Source organism: Solea senegalensis, linkage group LG1, assembly GCF_019176455.1.
Source record: "Solea senegalensis isolate Sse05_10M linkage group LG1, IFAPA_SoseM_1, whole genome shotgun sequence".
In the NCBI taxonomy this organism is placed as follows: Eukaryota; Metazoa; Chordata; class Actinopteri; order Pleuronectiformes; family Soleidae; genus Solea; species Solea senegalensis.
In genome coordinates this window covers 20,656,773-20,678,911 of record NC_058021.1, presented here as the reverse complement: position 1 = coordinate 20,678,911, position 22,139 = coordinate 20,656,773, and the positions used below count along the sequence as shown (strand labels likewise).

General features: G+C 41.3%; 1 protein-coding gene across 3 annotated transcripts in view; it reads right to left on the bottom strand.

Moving 5' to 3' along the window:
* Window positions 1-22,139, bottom strand: part of kcnq3 (potassium voltage-gated channel, KQT-like subfamily, member 3) — a 37,757-nt gene that overhangs the window by 13,377 nt on the left and 2,241 nt on the right. The gene's annotated exons all lie outside the window — the stretch shown is intronic.

The window sequence follows — 22,139 nt, the reverse complement described above, 5'->3', positions numbered from 1 at the left end:
CAAAAAACTTTTCTCGATCTTCTCTAACCTCCTTGACCGCCCACTCCCCCTCCTCCCTCCTCCCTTCTACCAATTAACTTTGTCAACTACTCTACCAACCACAAATTCAGCTCCTTCTCTATCCTCTTTCACCTCTATCTCAGGATCAAGTTCTTTCCCTAATAACCTCTGCCCGCCCCACCTCCTTCACCCTTGACGCTATCCCTTCTCACCTTCTTCAGTCAATTGCTTCTGATCTTCTTCCTTTCCTCACCCACCGCATTAACAGATCTCTATCATCTGGTTGCTTTCCTGACTCTCTTAAAGAGGCCAGAGTGACCCCCCTCCTTAAAAAACCCACCCTTGACCCGTCTGCAGTAAATAATTACAGACCTGTCTCTCTTCTTCCTTTTCTTTCCAAAACTCTGGAGCATGCTATCTTTAATCAACTCTCTTCCTACCTTCACCGGAACAACATTCTCGATCCTCGATCACTCGACCAAAACTGCACTTCTTGCTGTCACTGAGCAACTCCACACTGCCAGGGCTGCCTCTCTCTCCTCTGTGCTCATCCTCTCGGACCTTTCTGCAGCGTTTGATACAGTTAGCCACCAGATCCTTACTTCCTCCCTTCAAGAACTATGTGTCTCAGGCTCTGCACTTACCCTACTCTCATCCTATCTTCAAAACCGAACATACAGAGTAACCTGGAGAGGATCTGTGTTGGAACCCTGTGCTCTAGCTACTGGGGTCCCTCAGGGTTCTGTCTTGGGCCCTCTCCTCTTCTCTCTATACACCAACTCTCTTGGTTGTGTTATTCTCTCTCATGGTTTTTCCTATCACAGCTACGCCGCTGACACCCAACTAATTCAACTTTTCCCAGCTCCGACACACATGTAGCAGAACGGATCTCCGCTTGTCTGACGACATCTCTCAGTGGATGTCTGACCATCACCTGAAACTCTATCTCGACAAGACCAAGTTTCTTTTTCTTCCAGGAAAGGGCTCTCCCACCACAGACCTGACCATCACCCTCGACAACTCTGTGGTAGCTCCTTCTCATACCGCAAGGAACCCATCTCTCCCTCACTGCCAACACTGCTGCAACAGCTCGATCTTGCAGATGCATGTTGCACAACATCAGAAGGATACGGCCTCTTCTAACCCAGAAGGCGGCACAGGTTCTGGTCCAGGCTCTTGTCATCTCACGCTTGGATTACTGCAACTCCCTCCTGGCTGGTCTCCCTACGTGTGCCATACGACCTCTGCAACTCATCCAGAATGCAGCAGCTCGACTGGTCTTCAACTTAGCAAAATTCTCTCACACTACACGGCTCCTCCGCTCCCTTCACTGGCTTCCTGTAGCTGCTTGCATCCACTCTAGTGCTTGCATTCCATGCTACAAACGGATCCGGTCCAGCCTACATCCAGGACATGATCAAAACCTACACCCCAGCCCGCCCACTCCGCTCTGCATCGGCAAATCGGCTTGCTGCCCCCTCACTGAGAGGATCGCAGAGATATTCACAGAGCTCAAGACTGTTCACTGTCCTCGCTCCCAAATGGTGGAACGATCTCCCCATCGACACTCGCTGCGTACAGTGCGTGTGAGGAACATGTGAGGAACATGTGAGAAACATGTTCCTCACACATATACATACACACATATATACACATACACATATATACACACACACCTATACACACCCAGTAAAAGTACAAGTAAAAGTACAAGTATGTAACACTTTTTATAATGACTTCGTTTTATACATGACACACGCACACACACGAGTGACTAGTGACTTTACAGCAGACTCATAGTCGTAGTTGTTGGAGATTAACCCATGTTTTTAGGATTATTAAGTAGTTTTAAGTGATCTACAGTTCAGCTTGATTGTGTGTGGGACGTCTCGTCCTGTGACGGCAGTCTGACCCACTCAGCACGATGTTGGAACCTCGCCTGAGCACTAGTGGAAACGCTACTTAAACCGTGGCACGGCGTGGTGAGGCGAGGCGAGTAGAGCCGGTGGAAATGTGCCACATGTGTCCTTGAGCAAAGACACTTAAGCCCATGTTGCAGTGAGTGAATGTGTGAATGGGTGAAAACTGTGGTGTAACGCAGCTTCATCAACACTAGAAAAGCTCTAATGCCTTCTCTAGATTTAGAGTGAACATCACTTCATTAGTTTATCGAGAACATTAAAGTAAACTGTTAACAGTGAGGTTTCAGAACCCGGCAGCTTCACAGACTCAGGCCTGAAACCACAGACCAACGTGGTTTATTGGCCTCTAATTGATCACAGATTGATGAGCTCTGACAGTTTAAGTGATTGTGGAAGTCTGGTTAAAGTGAACCTCACTGAGGCTCTCACTCTCTGAGGACAACAGGTCACAACTGTCCCCCACTCTTTGTCCTGCAGCTGATACTAAGTGACAGCACACACACACACACACACATACACACACACAGGCCGCTCTTTCTGCATGTGACTGAAGCGTTCAGACAACGTGACGAGAAAAAACATCACCTGCACACGTTCAAAGATCATCACCTGTCTGTTAAAAAACGGTGACTGTCCTCGCCTGTCCTCGTCTCCGGAGAGTGAAGGGCAGAATCTAATTATCCTATATTTCCTGGACGAATAATTAGGGTCATTCCAAAGCAAATGAGCTTTAGTGACGGACAGACGAGTGGAGGAAGAAGACAAAATAATGTCTCCCAGAGTCAAAGTGTGTCTGAGACGTTATTAAAGTGAACCAGGTGAAACCCCAAGTCCCAGAGACAACTAACTGAGGCCAGTTTGCATCGTTCAGGACGTAACCACGACAACAACAACTCTTCTGTCTTCTCTCTGTTTGGCGAAAAACGTCCTCAAAATTCAACTCTGTTGTCTGAAGACTTCCACGTCCCTTCAGGGTCAAAGACTGGGGTAGACAATTAGTCTGACTACACACATCAGTAATCAGACTAGGTTAGTCTGACGAAGACAAGCTGGACTTAAGTCGAGCGAATGAGTTTATGAAAGAGGACGATAACACACGTTTGTTTGGATAAAAATTTCCAAAAAAAGGTTTGTGAAGAGAAGAGACAGCAAAGAAGGAAAGGAGGAAGGAAGGAAGGAAGGAAAGGAGGAGGAAAGAAGGATGAGAAGGAAAGAAGGAAAGGACGAAAGGAGGAAAGAAGGAAAGCAGGAAAGGAGAAGTAACTTTGACCTCTGACATCATTACGTTATAATCAATAATGAATCCATCCATCAATCACCTGAGACTCAGTGTAACGCTGCCGTGAACACATTAATGACAGGGACGATCTCACTCATTCACTCAATCCAACAACTGAGTTTATGAAAGAGGACGATAACACACGTTTGTTTGGATAAAAATGTCCAAAAAAATGTTTGAAGAGAAGAGACAGCAAAGAAGGAAAGGAGGAAGGAAGGGAAGAAGAAAGGAAGGAAAGGAGGAGGAAAGAAGGATGAGAAGGAAAGGAGGACGGAAGAAGGAATAAAGGAAAGGAGGAAAGATGGGAAGGTGAAGAGAAGGAAAGGATGAAAGGAGGAAAGAAGGGGGGAATGGGGAAGGAAGGAAAGGAGGAAAGGAATAAAGAAGGAAAGCAGGAAAGAAGGAAGGAAGGAAGGAAGGAAGGAAGGAAGGAAGGAAAGGAGGAAGGAAGGGGGAAAGAAGGAAAAATGGAAAGCAGGAAAGGAGGAGAGGTTCTGAGTGTGAGTGAAGTAACTTTGACCTCTGACATCATTAAGTTATAATCAATAATGAGTCCATCCATCAATCACCTGAGACTCAGCGTAACGCAGCTGTGAACATATTTATGACAGGGACAATCTCACTCATTCACTCACTCATTCATTCACTCATTCATTCACTCATTCATACTGCGTTTTAATGAGCAGCCATGTTTGTTTACCACCATGATAAATCTACACTCACTGACCCACTTCGCCTGTCGTCATGGAGACCAGCTGAGTGGTCGTGATGGTGAGGGGGAGGAGCTTAATGACGGCGAATAAAGAGTCACCTTTGTAGAATCAACATAGCTGTGATCAAACACACACACTCTAAGAAGCAGGCTTTAATGTCAGTGTGTGAGCAGACACTCGCTCCCACAGAGTTTCACCTGCTGGGGGCGCTAATTTATCACCTGAGTGCCCTTGTGAGCGGGGGAGCCATTACAAGCCTGGCAGGATGAGGTGTAAGTAATCAGTGGCAGGCAGCGAGCGAGGGAGGGAGGGAGGGAGGTGCGTTCATTAGCACAAACATGTCCATCTGTCTGCTGTCTGTCCACACACACGCACGCATGCATGCACGCACACACATGTTGGACATTCATGCCTTGAGGGGACATTGCATACATTACATACAGACTTACATTACAGTTTTTCTCAATTTTGTTTAGACACAACTTGCCGACACATTTTCATAGTGATGCACCCGTGCTGCATAATGGTGAGCACAGGTGACAAGTCAAACACAGTTAAAGCACAAGTGTCACCATGTGAACACAACAACTCAAAATTGATCACACTTGTGGCTGATGATGTGAGGGAACATATAAGCCATTTCAGAGAGCACTGGTTTGTGAGGCCCTATGATGGATAGAAATCTGAGAGGAAGAGTTTGTGTGAGAGGTCGAGGTGGTCAGTGAAGACAAAGAACAGTAATATCTGATGAAATCAGAGCGACTGTGATTGACCATGTTCTTGTCCATGGTATGAGCATGAGAGAGGCCGGACAAAGGGTACAACCAAACATCAGTAGATTCACTGCAGTGTCCACCATAATCCAAAGATTTAGAGAAGAGAACAGGTAATTACAGTATGTAAATGTTGACAGCAATTACTATATGACATACTGTACCACAGTATACTGTAAGTAAATATATTTATAGTTTCAGTACATCACTGTACCAATATACTGTAGTATTGTAATGGAGGGTTGGTCTAACTGTTTGTAGGCCTAGTATTCCATGTATATTTTTTGTAACTGCATGTTCTCTTCTTGTAGAATTGAAAGACTGCCACACTCTCCCCACACCAAGAGAACCTAATTGTTGATATGGTCCATGAGAACAACACCATTAAACTGAGTGAAATTCAGCAGAAGATCATTGAGGACCATGTAAATTTTGAGGGTATCAAACAGTGTCAGCCTCTCAACTGTTGATCGTGTCCTCACGATCAACAGATCACTGGCCAGACAAAATGTGGCCTGTGATATGGATGAAGTCCTGTGGCCTGACCCAGTACGGAGACATGATGATGTGGTTGAGTAATAAACTTATTTGTATATTTGTGTACTTTATTTTTACATGGGCTTACTGTACACAAGTGGCAAATGCATAAAATTTCTGTTTACGTGTAAAGCAAGTGCTAAATGCATGTTGCAAAACAAAAAACCTGTGCATTTAGCACTTGTACAAAAGACAAAAAACTGAAATCTTTACACGCCTACAGTGAACAATAAACATTTATTTCTCCAGCTTCATGTCCCAAGCATTGTGTTTTCTATTTTTCTACGTAGTGTTTAGTGACTGTCCAGTAGTGTTTTTAATTTTGATTGACTCGGGGCATGATTTGACAACATAGTTCAGTTTTGAGCACAGATTGAACTGTTTTGAGGTGAAAGTTTAGTTTTGCAAGAAGAGTCTGAGGTTTTGTGAATGCAGCTTGAAAATTGGGTTTTGTGTTCACAGTGTTAAATGTGTCTTAGCCATCGAGAAAAACTGTAATTTCCTGGAGACTTACTCTAACCTTAACCACAATTACTACTGGCCTAATCCTAACCCTAACCTTAAAACATGTCTTCACCTTAAAATGTAGTTATTTACGTTGTGGGACCATAATGTGACTGTGTAAACAGTTTTAGGTCCTCACAACATTAGTAATACCCCCCCAAGCAAAACACAGGGACATTTTTGTAACCGTACACTGAACAGCCACCAGGGGGCGCCTCAGCTGGTTACAAAGTCTCAATCACTTCAGTTTCAGCTCTTCTTCAATATAACATGGACAAAAAACACTCTCTCACACCAAACCTTATGTAGAAAATCAGTGATTTTAACATCACACACACAGGAGTTGTTGATCCACTGCTGCCTCCATCACTGAGTTCAAATGTCTGATTTTGTCACTTCGGCTTTCAAAGTTCTTCATTTCAATTTATTTTCGTGACACAAAGTGTCCACACGAGGCAGCAGAGGACCAGCAGCTCCTGTGTCACTGCAGCTAAAATCACTGATTTTCTCTATGAGGTTTGGTGTGGGAGAGTGAGTGGTTTACGACTGATAATCAATACAGTTATTATTAGTCCTATCATGTAATACTGACGTATCTGAAAAGCTCCAACAATGCACCAGGACTCATCCTTCAGGCCGCACCTCGACACCAAGCATCGCCATGGAAACGAGCAGCACAGCGGCACAGTGAGTGAGTGTGTGAGTGAGTGAGTGTGTGAGTAAGTGTGAGTAAGTGAGTGAGTGAGTGTGAGTGAGTGAGTGAGTGGGAGTGAGTGAGTGGAGTGAGTGTGAGTGAGTGTGTGTGTGTGAGTGGTGAGTGTGTGAGTAAGTGTGTGAGTGGGGGAGTGAGTGAGTGAGGAGTGAGAGTGTGAGTGGGTGAGTGAGTGAGTGAGGAGTGAGTGAGTGAGTGAGTGTGAGTGAGTGTGGAGTGAATGTGTGGTGAGTGTGAGGGAGTGAGGAGTGAGTGTGTGTGTGTGAGTGTGTGAGTAAGAGAGTGAGTAAGTGAGTAAGTGAGTGAGTGTGTGTGTGAGTAAGTGAGTGTGTGTGTGTGGAGTGTGTGAGTGAGTGAGTGAGTGTGTGTGAGTGAGTGGAGTGAGGAGGAGTGAGTGTGTGAGAGTGAGGTGTGTGTGAGGAGTGAGTGAGTGAGTGTGTGTGAAAGTGAGTGAGAGTGAGTGAGTGTGTGTGTGAGTGAGTGAGTGTTTGTGTGTGAGTAAGTGAGTGTGTGAGTGTGTGAGTGAGGAGTGAGTGATTGAGTGTGTGAGTAAGTAAGTGAGTGAGTGAGTGAGTTAGTGAGTAAGTGAGTGAGTGAGTAAGTGAATAAGTGAGTGAGTGAGTGAGACGAGGCTCTGAATAAATCAATATTTAGTAGAAAACAGTTGAAACAAGGGCCTTTCTGCATGGAGTTTGCATGTTCATGTACTCTAAATTGACCATAAGAGTGAGTGTGAGAGTGAATGGTTGTCTCTATCTGTGTGTGGCCCTGAGATGGACTGGCGAACTGTCCAGGGTGTACCCCGCCTATTGCCTGATGTAGCTGAGATTGGCACAGCACCCCTCGCGACCCTCTGGTGGAGGATAAAGCGGGAGATGATGACTGACTGACTAGAATAATAATTTGCCTCTACTGTGGAAACACTTATTTTAGTCGCTTTAACAAAACACTGCAATAGAATCTATGTCAGTTTAAGTCTACGATGATCACGTCTTTATCTCACTGTCAGACAGACTTTTCCAACAGGAAACTGAAGTTTGTAAACCACTCACTCTCCCACACCAAAGTCCAGAGAGAATATCAGTGATTTTAACATCACACACACAGGGGTTGTTGATCCACTGCTGCCTCCATCACTAAATTCTAATTTTTTGTTAATCTGGCTTTTGAAATAATTCACTCCGATTCAACTCAGTGACACAAAGTGACCACACGAGGCAGCAGCTCCTGTGTAGAGCTGCTGGTTAATCACTGATTTTCTCTACGGACTTTGGTGTGGGAGACACACACACACACAGCTCACTGCTCTGTAATGACTGTTGCATGAGGTATTGAGGTTTTGTCCTGGTGTCAGCTGAGGTCTGACCTCTAATGGACACACGGCGAACTCAGCTCCCATCACTCAGTGACTGTGGACGAGCAGGATTCACCACTGTCCTGCAGCGTCCTCGCTGTCCTGGCAGAGACACGTGGGACTATTTATCACCACAGTCTCACAGAAGAAGATGTATGTTTACTGTTCACTCTCTGTGTGTGTGTGTGTGTGTGTGTGTGTGTGTCTCAGAGTTCAGGGTCATCACAGCAGTGGAATTTCCTCAGTTTCTTATCGAGTACATTTCTGAGTATTCCTGAGTGTAAAGGTCAGAGTATCAGCTGATAAAAGTTTAATTATTAAATAAAGCAGTGACAAACACAGAGTGAGCGCCCCCTGCTGCTGAGACAGAGACACTCACTGTCAGTGAAAACAAAATGACTGCCAGAGGAGACATGAGGAAAATCTGATTTTAGACACTTAAAAAAGACACATGTAATAAACTAACCTAAGCTCAAGTAGATAAACTAAACTAAGCTATGCTAAAGTAGCTAAGTAAAAGCAGATACGATAAACTAAGCTAAGCTAAAGTAGATACGATAAGCTAAGATAAAGTAGATACGATAAGATAAGCTGAGCTAAAGTAGATATGATAAGCTACGCTAAGCTAAAGTAGATACGATTAGCTAAGCTAAACTAAATTAGATATGATAAGCTAAAGTAGATATGCTAAACTAAGTTAGATATGATATGCTAAGCTAAAGTAGATAAGCTAAAATAAGGTAAGCTACAATATGATCATATGATTATGAACACAGCTCTCAGTGACCACAGGAGGAGGAGAAGTCGCCATGGAAACTAAACTGCCAAAGGCAGCAGCTTCACCAACACACACACACAAAATTACTACAGAGGAAACTCCCTGAAAGTGATTATATTCATCGATCGTCATTTTTCAGCTTCTTAAGTGTGAATATTTTCTACTTTCTGTCATTTTTCAGCTTCTTAAGTGTGAATATTTTCTAATTTCTGTCATTTTTCAGCTTCTTAAATGTGAATATGTTCTAATTTCTGTCATTTTTTAGTTTCTTAAATGTGAATATTTTCTACTTTCTGTCATTTTTCAGCTTCTTAAGTGTAATTTTTCAGCTTCTTAAGTGTGAATATTTTCTAATTTCTGTCATTTTTCAGCTTCTTAAATGTGAATATGTTCTAATTTCTGTCATTTTTCAGTTTCTTAAATGTGAATATGTAAATATGTTCTACTTTCTGTGATTTTTCAGCTTCTTAAGTGTGAATATTTTCTACTTTCTGTCATTTTTCAGCTTCTTAAGTGTGAATATTTTATACTTTTGTCATTTTCCAGCTTCTTAAATGCTTCTGTCATTTTCAGCTTAAGTGTGAATATTTTCTACTTTCTGTCATTTTTCAACTTCTTAAGTGTGAATATTTTATACTTTCTGTCATTTTTCAGCTTCTTAAATGTGAATGTTCTACTTTCTGTCATTTTCAGCTTCTTAAATGTGATATATTTTCTACTTCCTGTCATTTTTCAGCTTCTTATGTGTGAATATTTTATACTTTTGTCATTTTCCAGTTTCTTAAGTGTGAATATTTTCTACTTTCTGTCATATTTTAGCTTCTTAAATGTGAACATTTTCTACTTTCTGTGATTTATCAGCTTCTTAAGTGTGAATATTTTCTACTTTCTGTCATTTTTCAGCTTCGTGAATATTTTATACTTTTGTCATTTTCAGTTTCTTAAGTGTGAATATTTTCTACTTTCTGTCATTTTTCAGCTTCTTAAGTGTGAATATTTTATACTTTTGTCATTTTTCAGCTTCTTAAATGTGATATATTTTCTATTTTCTGTCATTTTCCAGCTTCTTAAGTGTGAATATTTTATACTTTTGTCATTTTCCAGTTTCTTAAATGTGAATATTTTATACTTTCTGTCATTTTTCAGCTTCTTAAGTGTGAATAGTTCTACTTTCTGTCAATTTTCAGCTTCTTAAATGTGAATATGTCATTTTTCAGCTTCTTAAATGTGAATATGTTCTACTTTCTGTCATTTTTCAGCTTCTTAAATGTGAATATGTTCTACTTTCTGTCATTTTTCAGCTTCTTAAGTGTGGATATTTTCTACTTTCTGTCATTTTTCAGCTTCTTAAATGTTTACAATCGAGACTTCTTCTCCTCCTTTTGAGATTTTGTCCAATCACAGAGCAGTTTAGAGAGAATGTGTGCTCCTTATTGTTGTTCTACTAAGTCTACTAAGTCTGTCTCTATGTCACACTGTGAGACGGACTTTTCCAACAGGAAACTGATGTTTGTAAACCACTCCCACACCAAACCCCATAGAGAAAATCAGTGATTTTAACATCACACACAGGAGTTGTTGATCCACTGCTGCCTCCATTACTAAGTTCAAATGTCTTATTTTGTCACTTCGGCTTTGAAAATCATACGTTCAGATTGACTTCAGTGACACAAGGTGACCACATGAGGCAGCAGAGGACCAGCAGCTCCTGTGTCCCTGCCAACTAAAATCACTGATTTTCTCTATGGGGTTTGGTATGGGAGAGTGAGTGGTTTACAAACTTCAGTTTCTTGAAGGTTTATTTATATTTTTCAGTCGCCCCCTGGTGGACATTGAGGAGAATGGAGTTTACACTCTTCCACTCATGATTTAATTCCTGACTATGTGTGTGTTGTAGAGATTTAAATGAATAAACACAGTCTTCACTTGTGTGAAGCAGCAGCTGGTGAACACATTTATTTCAGTCCCTGCTTTTAATTATTATCATTATATTAATTATTACTGTTGTTGTTGTTTGTTGGCACACCTGCACCCCCCCTCATTAACGTAAGCAGCAGCTGTTTACAGTCTGCACACATTCACACGTTCATTTACTGAGTAAAAGACTCTGTCTCTGCTGTCACAGACTCTCTCTCTCTCTCTCTCTCTCTGTCTTTCCTAATGGTTTCATTTATGGTTATTAGTTGACATTGATTATTTGGTCCATTCCTCGATCGATGAGTCTTGTATGAATGTATGAAACAAAGAAAGTAGAAAATATTCACATTTATGAAGCTGAGAAACGACAGAAACTGGATTTAAGCTAAAACAACGATTTGTGTATTAAGTTTGTTTTAAATACAGAAGATTGGTTTGTGTGTAAATATAAGAACATCTGAAGAATACATTCTTTAATGATGATTCATGTAAATAAAGCAGAAGTTTTTTCTCATTAAAAACAGACTTTGAGAGATTTACAGTTTAAACTTCATTAATGAGAAAAAAAACGCTGACTCACCAGCATTCAGATAAGGGCGTCGACCTCCAGCTGTCATCATCAAAATTCTCACACACACACAAAGAGACACAGACACACACACGCGCACACACAGACACACACACTCTCTGAACACACACACAGACACACACAGACACAGAAGCTTCTCTGAACATCAAATCTTCTGTTGCTGTTTCTGTAAAAACTGCCTTTATTTTGGTGAGTGAGCGTTTTTAGACAGGGTTGCCTAGCAACTGAGACTCTTAGTTGTATATGGCTGTGTCACACACACAGAGACACACACACACACACACACCCACAGCTGTGGTAAATTTAGATGGTGAAGTCAGCAAAACACACACAGCTCTTTATGACACATATGAACATCATGTGACTACATCATCATCAGCATCATCTTCATCACCATTATCATCATCATCATCATCTTCATCGTCTTCTTCTTCATCATCATCTTCATCATGGTGGTTTAATCATTTAATGAAATGTATGAATTCATTAATAGATTAAATAGATTAAATGAGATTGAAAGAAAACGAAATGTTTTCATGTTGACATTAAACGTAAAACTCTAACGTCACTAAAGACGAGCAGGAGTTTTTCATTTAATGTTATTGTTGATTTACGTTTTCTCGTGTATTTCCCGCTACTGTGACTGTGATTTATTCTTTTTAAATGTTTTACCAATAAAAACTGGATTAGATTAAAACTAACAAACAAACAGGAGTAAATTCAAAGAGAAGAAGAAAGAGACATGTTTTTATCTGAGGACAGAGTGGACACAAGAGTGAGGACTCAATTATTTATTTGAGCAGAGAGAGGCACACACACACACACACACTGAAGATAACTTTAAGAAACACTGACTCTCCCACATCAAACCCCATAGAGAAAATCAGTGATTTTAGCTCACAGGGACACAGGAGCTGATGGTCCTCTGCTGCCTCGTGTGGTCACTTTATGACATTAATCTGAATGTATGATTTTTTAATGCCAAAATGACAAAAAAAGACATTAGAACTTAGTGATGGAGGCAGCAGTGGATCAGCAACTCCTGTGTGTGTGATGTTAAAATCACTGATTTTCTCTCTGGGCTTTGGTGTGGAAGAGTGAGTGTTTACAAACTTGTGGAAAAGTCTGTGACTATCACAGGGATGAAGTTCTCACTGAAGGCCCTCACAGCAGAAAAAACCTTTGAATTTAATGTTATTTATGAGAAATTAAAGAATTTCTGCTGTTTGACACCAGGGCGGCCATTTTACTGGAGTCAGATTACACCTGAGAGTCACAGGTAATCAGATTACTACAGAGTCTACAGGGGGACAGGAGGGTCAGCTGCTGCTCAGAGCTGCTTTAGTCATGTGACATCTCCCACACAAAGTTACCCCTTAAATTAGCCCTTAAATTAACCCTGAAATACATCAGCGCACACGGAATCTTTAGCCAGGCCTCCTCCTGGAGAGACAGGGACAGATATGAAGGAAGTCAGAGTGATTTTTCAGTTTGAATACTGAAGACTAAACGTGTCCAGTCAGCTGTCCCTCTGATCCCTGAGCTGTCGTCCCCTGCTGTGTCCTCTCCTGTCCTTCAATCATGGTTCAGCATCTTTTCCTCTAAAGTTTGTTTAAACACGAGCAGAGACACCAGCGGTCTCCAGCTGCGACCAAACACATCCTCACCTTCAGGACGGACAACAGCTTCATCAGAGACATGAGAGACAGAGAGAAGATGCTCAGAGACATGAGAGACAGAGAGAAGACGTTCAGAGACGTCTGAGAGAAGACGCTCAGAGACATAGAGAAGATGCTCAGAGACATGAGAGTCAGAGAGAAGACACTCAGAGAGAAAAGACACTCAGAGACATGAGAGACAGAGAGAAGACGCTCAGAAACATGAGAGACAGAGAAAAGACACTCAGAGACATAGGGGAAGACGCTCAGAGACATGAGAGATGGAGAGAAGACGATGAGAGACAGAGAAGACACAGAGACATGACAGAGAGAAGACACTCAGAGACATGAGAGACAGAGAGAAGACGCTCAGAAACATAAGAGACAGAGAAAAGATACTTAGAGACATGAGAGACAGAGAAAAGACACTCAGAGACATGAGAGAAGACGCCAGAGACATGAGAGACAGAGAGAAGATGCTCAGAGACATGAGAGACAGAGAGAAGATGCCCAGATAGAAAAAGACACTCAGAGACATGACAGACAGAGAGAAGACGCTCAGAGACATGAGAGACAGAGAGAAGACCAGATACATGAGAGTCAGAGAAAAGACCAGAGACATGAGAGACAGAGAGAAGACGCCACAGACGTGAGAGACAGAGAGAGACAGAGAGAGCACCAGAGACATGAGACAGAGAGAAGCAGAGACAGAGAGAAGACCAGAGACATGAGAGACAGAGAGAAGACGCCAGAGACATGAGAGACGGAGAGAAGCCAGAGACATGAGAGACAGAGAGAAGACAGAGAACATGAGAGACAGAGAGAAGACGCCCATACATGAGATACATGAGAGAAAGAGAGAAGACGCTCAGAGACATGAGAGTCAGAGAGAAGACGCTCAGAGACATGAGAGTCAGAGAGAAGATGGCCAGAGACATGAGAGACAGAGAGAAGACGGCCAGAGACATGAGAGACAGAGAGAATACGCTCAGAGAAATGAGAGAAGAAGCTCAGAGACATGAGCGACAAAGTGAAGACGCAGAGGAAGAGTCAGAGTTAAAGAATCTGAGTTAAAGAGTCAAAGATAAAGAGTCAGAGAGTCAGAGTTAAAGGGTCATAGATAAAGAGTCAGAGTTAAAGGGTCAGAGATAAAGAGTCAGAGTTAAAGGGTCAGAGATAAAGAGTCAGAGTTAAAGGGTCAGAGACAAAGAGTCAGAGATAAAGAGTCAGAGATAAAGAGCCAGAATGAAAGAGTCAAAGATAAAGAGTCAGAATTTAAGAGTCAGAGATAAAGAGTCAGAGTTAAAGAGCCAGAGTTAAAGAGTCAGAGTTAAAGAGCAAGAGTTCAAGAGTCAGCGATAAAGAGTCAGAATTAAAGTGCAAGAGTTAAAGAGTCAGAGATAAAGAGTCAGAGTTAAAGAGTCAGAGACTGACAACAGAGAAGATGAAGAACGATGTGGTTCACTCGATCGTCACCAGTCTTCAGGAAAGAAGGAAAGGAGAGAGCCGAATCTCAGCGACAAGTCTCACAGGAATTGGAAATGATTCGTCATTGCGGCAGAGAAAGTGGGGGGGGTGAAGGGGTGAGGGAGGCAGAGAGAAGTCGACGGGGAAGGAAGGGAAGAACAAATGGTTCCTGGTGCAAAATGAAGCATGAATAAATGATGAGAGAGTAAGTGCTCTGTCAGCTGCAGGAAACCTGACACCTCCACATCACACGTTCACTCCTCACAGAAAATCACCCAATCATCAGAAATCAGGAAGTCACTTTAACAACTACACCTGCACTTCCTGTTCACATGAAATATTTACACATGAAAACCTGAACACGATCCTGGAACTTTTAAAGGTGCTCGTAAAACTTATATGTTCCTCGCAAAATATTTATGTTCCTTCACAAAATGTTTACATTCCCTCACAAAACCTTTACATTTCCTAAAATTCTTTGTTCCTTCACAAAATTCTTTGTTCCTTCACAAAATTCTTAAGTTCCTCCACAAAAATTTCACATTTCTTCACAAAGTTCTTACGTTCCTTCACAATATGTTTACGTTCTTTCACAAAATTCTTACGTGTATCACAAAATGTTTACGTTCATCACAAAATGTTGATGTTCCATCACAAAATGTTCTTGTTCCTTTACAAAATGTTTACGTTCCTTCACAAATCTTTTACATTTTACGTTCCTTCACAAATCTTTTACATTCCCTCGTAAAACTTTTATGTTCCTTCACAAAATTCTTATGTTCCTTCACAAAATGTTTACGTTCCTTCACAAAATTCTTACGTTCCTTTACAAAATGTTTACGTTCATCACAAATTTTTGTTCCATCATAAAATGTTTAAATGATAACGTTCCATCACAAAATGTTAACGTTCCTTAACAAAATTTTTACGTTCCTTCACAAAATGTTTATATTCCTTCACAAAATGTTTACATTCCTTCACAAAATTCTTAGGTTCCTTTAAAATTTTTTTACGTTCATCACAAAATGTTTACGTTCAATCACAAAATGTGTACGTTCCTTCACAAAATGTTTACATTCCCTCACAAAACTTTTACGTGCTACAGAGCTCCACAGCCTCATGTTAGTCTCATTATGGAGGCCTTCACAGGCCAGAAGGTGTGTCAACACTTTCATGCAGCTTTAACTTCCAGCTCCTGAACTAGTTGCAAATGTTTCCTCACATGAAGGTGTTTTAACGTAGCATTCAAATTAAATATATAAACAAAAACCACAGCCTCAGTTACAGTACCACCAGAGAGAGAGAGGGTGAGAGAGAGGTGAGAACTTTCCAGACGAAGCTTTTAAAACCAGACTGAGCCACAGGCTGGTTAAACACCACACACACAGACGTGCTATGGAGGCTAATGCCTCCTGTGTGAGGAGCTAACAGCTAATGGAGCTGATGTGTTTATTATTTAAAGGGAGAATCCCTAACGAGTTGTGAAGGATCGATAACTTCAGTCACATGAGGTGGAGTGGCTCAGTGGTTAAGACCCTACCTTGTGTACCAAAGACATCATGGTCGCAAGTTCGATTCCACCCCTGGCTAATTGTACTTGATTCCATTGTAAGTCGCTTTGGATAAAAGCGTCTGCTAAATGACATGTAATGTAATGTAATGTAACATGACTGATCTTAGGATGATGACGTCACCTGGTTTAATCGTTGATGATTAACTGACAGTGAAAATATCGATTAGCTGCGTCGCATTAGCGTTAGCCCGCTAAAGTGTGAGCTGATTATTTCACAGAAACACACACCGATTATTTTTATCATCGGTAGTCAGATATTTCACACGGAATATTGAGTCTCATGAGTCTCTCTGATTTAGGTGTTTTTCTGTAGACGTTAAAGACAAAGAAGACACATCGACTGAGTCGTCCTCTGTCACTTCCTGTTTGGAGGAATCACAGCTGATCTGAGGCGTTCAATTGTTCCATCAGCACAAGCTTTTAGTCGCTCTTTACACTGCCATTGATTTTCATGCTGGACCTGCTCTCTCTGTCTGTCTGTCTGTTTGTCTCTTTCTCTCTCCTGGTGTAACTGGTCCAGAGGAGAGTGAGCTGCTGGAGTCTTGGAGTGTTTGCATCATGTTTCTTGAAGTGAGCAGCAGCTCGCGGCCGTGGTGACCTACTTTCACCATGAACACACACACGCACGCAAGCACACACACACACACACACGCACACATACACACATACACACATACACATCCATCTAATGTGGTGACAGAAGTTAATTTGTGTCAACCTTCATTTATCAGCAAAATCCTGCTGCTGTAAATTCATTTGATCTATAACTGACACCTGAGGTTCAGGTTTTTCAAGGTTCTGAGAACAAAGCATGTGACCTGAGTCCAAAAACCGTCCTGAGAGACAGACACTCAATCTGACTGACAACATGGCTGCATTAAACTAATTTTAGCCAATTAAAAAAGACTTGTCTCATAAACCTGCGTCAGTTTATCTTCAGAACATGACCACGTTTCTATCTCACTGTCAGACAAGAAAGTGAAGTTTGGAAACCACTCACTCTCCCACACCAAAGTCCATAGAGAAAATCAGTGATTTTAGATCACGGGACGCAGGAGTTACAACACACACACACACACACACACACACACACACACACACACACAGTTATGTGGTTATCATCACTGGTGAGTTTATATGATATCAACACGTGCACGCTCACAAGCTCTCGTGCACACTTGTGAGATCAATCAGAGCAGGTAGAGCGGTCCGACCCTCAGGAGGATGAACTTACTGAGCGCAGGAAACAGATCTGACTGCTGTAAAGGGAAACCCCCTCTTCAATCCCACAATCCCTTTCTGCTGCTGCTGTTGCTGACATACGTGTGTGTGAGTGAGGAGATCGTTAGCGTCTGTAATTTCAGTCGTGTCTGATTCTGCCTTGTCAGTGGTTTTCACCGTTCTCTCTACATCCTGTAACAGCACTGCCAAAAAGAAAGAAAGAAAGAAAGAAAGAAACAAACAAACAAAACAAAATAAACAATGAAAGATCCCAAACACCCTGAACGTAACGTGTGTGACGTCACACTCAGACCGAGGCTACAACCACTGCACACACAGACTTCTGTCACAGACCATTAAGAGACCTTTGTTCAGCTGAAAGTGAAGAATAAAAAAAACGTCTGACAGAAACATCACACGCACACATACACACACACTCTCTGACACATACGGGCATGTGTGTTTGTGTCAGAGTGTGTGTGTGTGTGTGTGTGTGTCAGAGTGTGTGCGTGTGTGTGTGTGTCAGAGTGAGTGTGTGCGTGTGTGCGCGTGTGTGAATACCTGAGCACCTCCTTAGTCAGTTTGACACAAATGTAACGTGACAGCATAAGTGAGGCCTGAGGTTAACGGTCTGACGAGGGAGTGGCGGTCAGAACCTCGCCTGGGCCAAAGGGGGGCGGAGCAAGAGGGAATTTATTAATAATAACAATAACAATATTAAAAATAATAATAATACTAATAATATAAGACAGCGTGAAGGAGAGAACAGAGGGAGAGAGCGAGAGAAAGTTAATTTGTTCTGGTGTTCAGGGGAGGAAGACAAACACAGCGAGGTTGCCACGGTAACGTCACAGAAATCACGAGTCATGGACTAATGTAGATCACAAAAGGGGATTATGAGGCATGGCGCAAACAAGAAGCAGCCCGTGTGTGTGTGTGTGTGCGTGTGCGCATGTGTGTCTCCAGGGTGTCACTGCAATTTTAACACCCTGCTGCCTCCGTGAAAAATAGAGTGTTTCATGAAGTCACTTTACGATCCCTGATCCACCGTCACGGCGGCAGAGAGACGAGCCGGTTTACTAACATCACAGCTGCTGGTGTCTCTGCTGCCTCATGTGGTCACTTTGTGTCACTGAAATAAATTGAAATGACAAATTTTGAAAGCTGAAGTGACGAAAAAAAGACATTTGAACTAGTGATGGAGGCAGCAGTGGATCAACAACTCCTGTGTGTGTGATGTTAAAATCACTGATTTTCTCTCTGGACTTTGGTGTGGGAGAGTGAGTGGTTTACAAACTTCAGTTTCCTGCGAGTCTTATGTTAAGTGTAAAGTGTAAAATCTGAGTCACATTTCAATGACAATGTGTGTCTCGGTCTCGTTGTCACCGTAACAGCACAGTCAGCAGTTACTACCTTACACACGTACACTTCACCCAACCTGAAATATGCGTTTATGAAACATGAGGCCAGAGTGACCCTGAAATTTTAACCAGTTAATCCTCAAGTCCGAGTGAATGTTTGTGCCACATGTGAAGAATTTCCCACATGGTGTTTGTGAGATAAACATGGATAAAACACAGTAAATCACTCCGTCACAGTAGTGTGATTTAACTGTAATCCACCCTCTTCTCTGCAAAGTCAGCATTAGATGAAATTTCGAGTTAATTAAGCCTCGACCTTAAATTTCCCGTCTCCATAATCAACTGCTGAATGAGTCTCCCACTGGAGCGACATTTGTCCGAGATAAATGTCATTAATCTAAATGACCGCAGCCATTAGTCCATTAGCAAACTGAAGCCAAAACTGGTAAACACACAGAAAACAGCTCCACAGAGAGAGGCAACATGATCCAACATGACACCGACTTAATTCTGAGCCACACAAACCACAACTCATCGTCAGCAAACCAGCAAATCTGCACCCATCTTGTTTATTTAACAGTCAAACTAGAAAACACAAACAAGTGTTACACTGAGAGCGTTAAGGACAAAAATGTCCTAGCTCCCAAATGGTGGAACAAGCTCCCCATCAACATCCGGACAGCGGAAAGCCTCCACATCTTCCGCCGCTGACTAAAAACAAATTTCTTCCGACTCTACCTTGACTAAGACGACGGCGACAAAAAATCACACTTATGACTATCACTTTATAGTTTGGCTTACTTGAAGCTCTTACTTACTTCTAGCTCTTATTTGTACCCAAATGTTTAAATGCACTTATTGTAAGACGCTTTGGATAAAAGCATCTGCTAAATGACATGTAATGTAATGTAATGTAAAAAATGTCCCATTTAAAACCATTCAAAACGCACTTACGTTAAACCACAATACGTGCATGTGCCTGCGAATTGATCACTATTAAACATGCTACTTCCACTAGATGGCACTGTTACAATTGCTGCTGCTAATCATTGACATAATCATAGAACACAAATAAATCTATTCTGCATGGAGTTAATTGACAATAATAAATATTTTCTGGGGTTTTTGTGGCATCCCGGGAAAAATATGGCATTAAAAAAAATCGATGTTAAAACACAACTCCACAGTTTTCAAAATAAAAGTCTCACTTTCTGTTTGTCCACACTCAAACACAACCTTAGAGCTTTCAAAATAAAGGTCTAATTGTCAGTTTGTCCACACTAAAACACAACCCAGCAGTTTTCAAAACAAAAGTCTAATTGTTAGTGTGTCCACAATAAAAAAACACAACCCAGGAGTTTTCAAAATAAAAGTTGAATGTTCCCTTTGCTGACACCAAAACACAACCCATCAGTTTTAAAAATAAAAGACTCACTTTCTTTTCATCCACACTAAAACACAACCTTAGAACTTTTGGCTTGTTTGTTTAAAGGTGAAGGGAGGCAGATGAGAGCAGTGCATTATGGGTAGGAGCACTCCTGTCAGGCCGGTCTCGATGCCAGGAGGAGGTCAAAGTTCACCGCTGATCAGCCACAGAATCTGCCGATGTCAGACGTCTCCTGTTTCCCCTCGCTCGCCCTCTATCTGTCTCTCTCTCGCTCTCACACATGCTCGCTCTACCTGACTCTCGGCTGCCCGCAGATCTGATTTCACTCTCTCTCCAGTGTTGTTATGGTAACCAGTATTTTAGTACTACAGTGGCTCAGTGCTTCAGCCTGACATTTCCTCACAGTGTCAACCTGCAGGGGGGGGCGCACGTGAGTAGCCAGGACATCAGACCATGCTAACCGTAACAACCAGGACAAACAGAGTGTCACCCAGAAAACAAACATAGGATAATAATAATAATAACAATTATTGATGACATTTGATCAGCGATAACATGACCTCAATAGACCCAGAGATCACATTATTAACTTGAAACTAAAACTACTTTCAGTGATGAGACACAAGGATGTCCAAGAGACAAAACAACCTGAAGGACACAAGACAAAGAGACACAAAACAACCTGAAAGACACACAACAAAGACAAAGAGACACAAAACAAGGGCAAAGAGACACAAAACAAGGGCAAAGAGACACAAAAGACCTGAAAGACACAATACAAAGACAAAGAGACACAAAACAACCTGAAAGACACAAAACAAAGACAAAGAGACACAAAACTAAGACAAAGAGACACAGAAAAGGTCGAAGAGACACAAGCCAAGAACAAAGAGACACAAGACAAGGACAAAGAGACACAAAATAACTTGAAAGACACAAAACAAAGACAAAGAGACACAAAACTAAAACGAAGAGACACAAAACTAAGACAAGAGACACAAAACAACCTGAAAGACACAAGACAAGGACAAAGAGACACAAAACAAGGACAAAGAGATACAAAACAACCTGAAAGACACAAAAATAAAACAAAGAGATACAAAACAACCTGAAAGACATAAAACAAAGAGACACAAAAAAGGACAAAGAGACACAAAACAACCTGAAAGACACAAAAAAAGGACAAAGAGACACAAGACAAGTACAAAGAGACACAAAACAACCTAAAATACACAAAACAAAGGCAAAGAGACACAAAACAACCTGAAATACACAAAACAAAGGCAAAGAGACACAAAACAAGGACAAAGGGACACATAACAACCTGAAAGAGACAAGATAAAGACAAATAGACACAAAACAAGGACAAAGATACACAAAACAACCTGAAAGACACAATACAAAGACAAAGAGACACAAAACAAACACAAAGAGATATAAAACAAGGACAAAGGGACAAAGGGACAAAAAACAACCTAAAAGACACAATACAAAGACAAAGAGACAAAAAACAACCTGAAAGATACCAAACAAAGACAAAGAGACACAAAACAACTTGAAAGACATAAAACAAAGAGACACAAAACAAAGACAATGAGACACAAAACAAGGACAAAGAGACACAAAACAACCTGAAAAAACAGAATGCAAAGACAAAGAGACAAAAAACAACCTAAAAGACACAAAACAAGGACAAAGACACACAAAAAAAGACAAAGATATACAAAATAACCTGAACAACGCAAAACAAAGACAAAGAACAACAAGAAAAGGACAAGAGACACAAAACAACCTGAAAGACACAAGTCAAAGAGACACAAGAAGCCTGAAAGACACATAACAAAGACAAAGAGACACAATACAACTTGAAAGACACAAAACAAGGACAACAAGACACAAGAAAAGGACAAAGAGACACAAAACAACCTGAAAGACAGAAACAAGGACAAAGAGACACAAAACAACCTGAAAGACACAAGCAAGGACAAAGAGACACAAAACAACCTGAAAGACACAAACAAAAGAGACACAAAGCAAGAACAAATAGACACAAAACAACCTGAAAGACACAAAACAAAGACAAAGATACACAAAACAAGGACAAAGAGACAAAAACAACCTGAAAGACATAAAACAAAGAGACACAAAACAACCTGAAAGACATAAAAGAAAGAGACACAAAACAACCTGAAAGACAAAAGAAAAGGACAAAGAGACACAAAACAAAGACAAAGAGACACAAAACAAGGACAAAAAGACACAAAACAACCTGAAAGACACAAAACAACCAAGTGTTGGTTTGAGTGTTTGTGTAAATTGAACCTTTAATAAAGTCTTCAGTTTTCACTGATGTCATAGTTTTTATTTATAATATCAGTGTTTAGTGAAAAATAA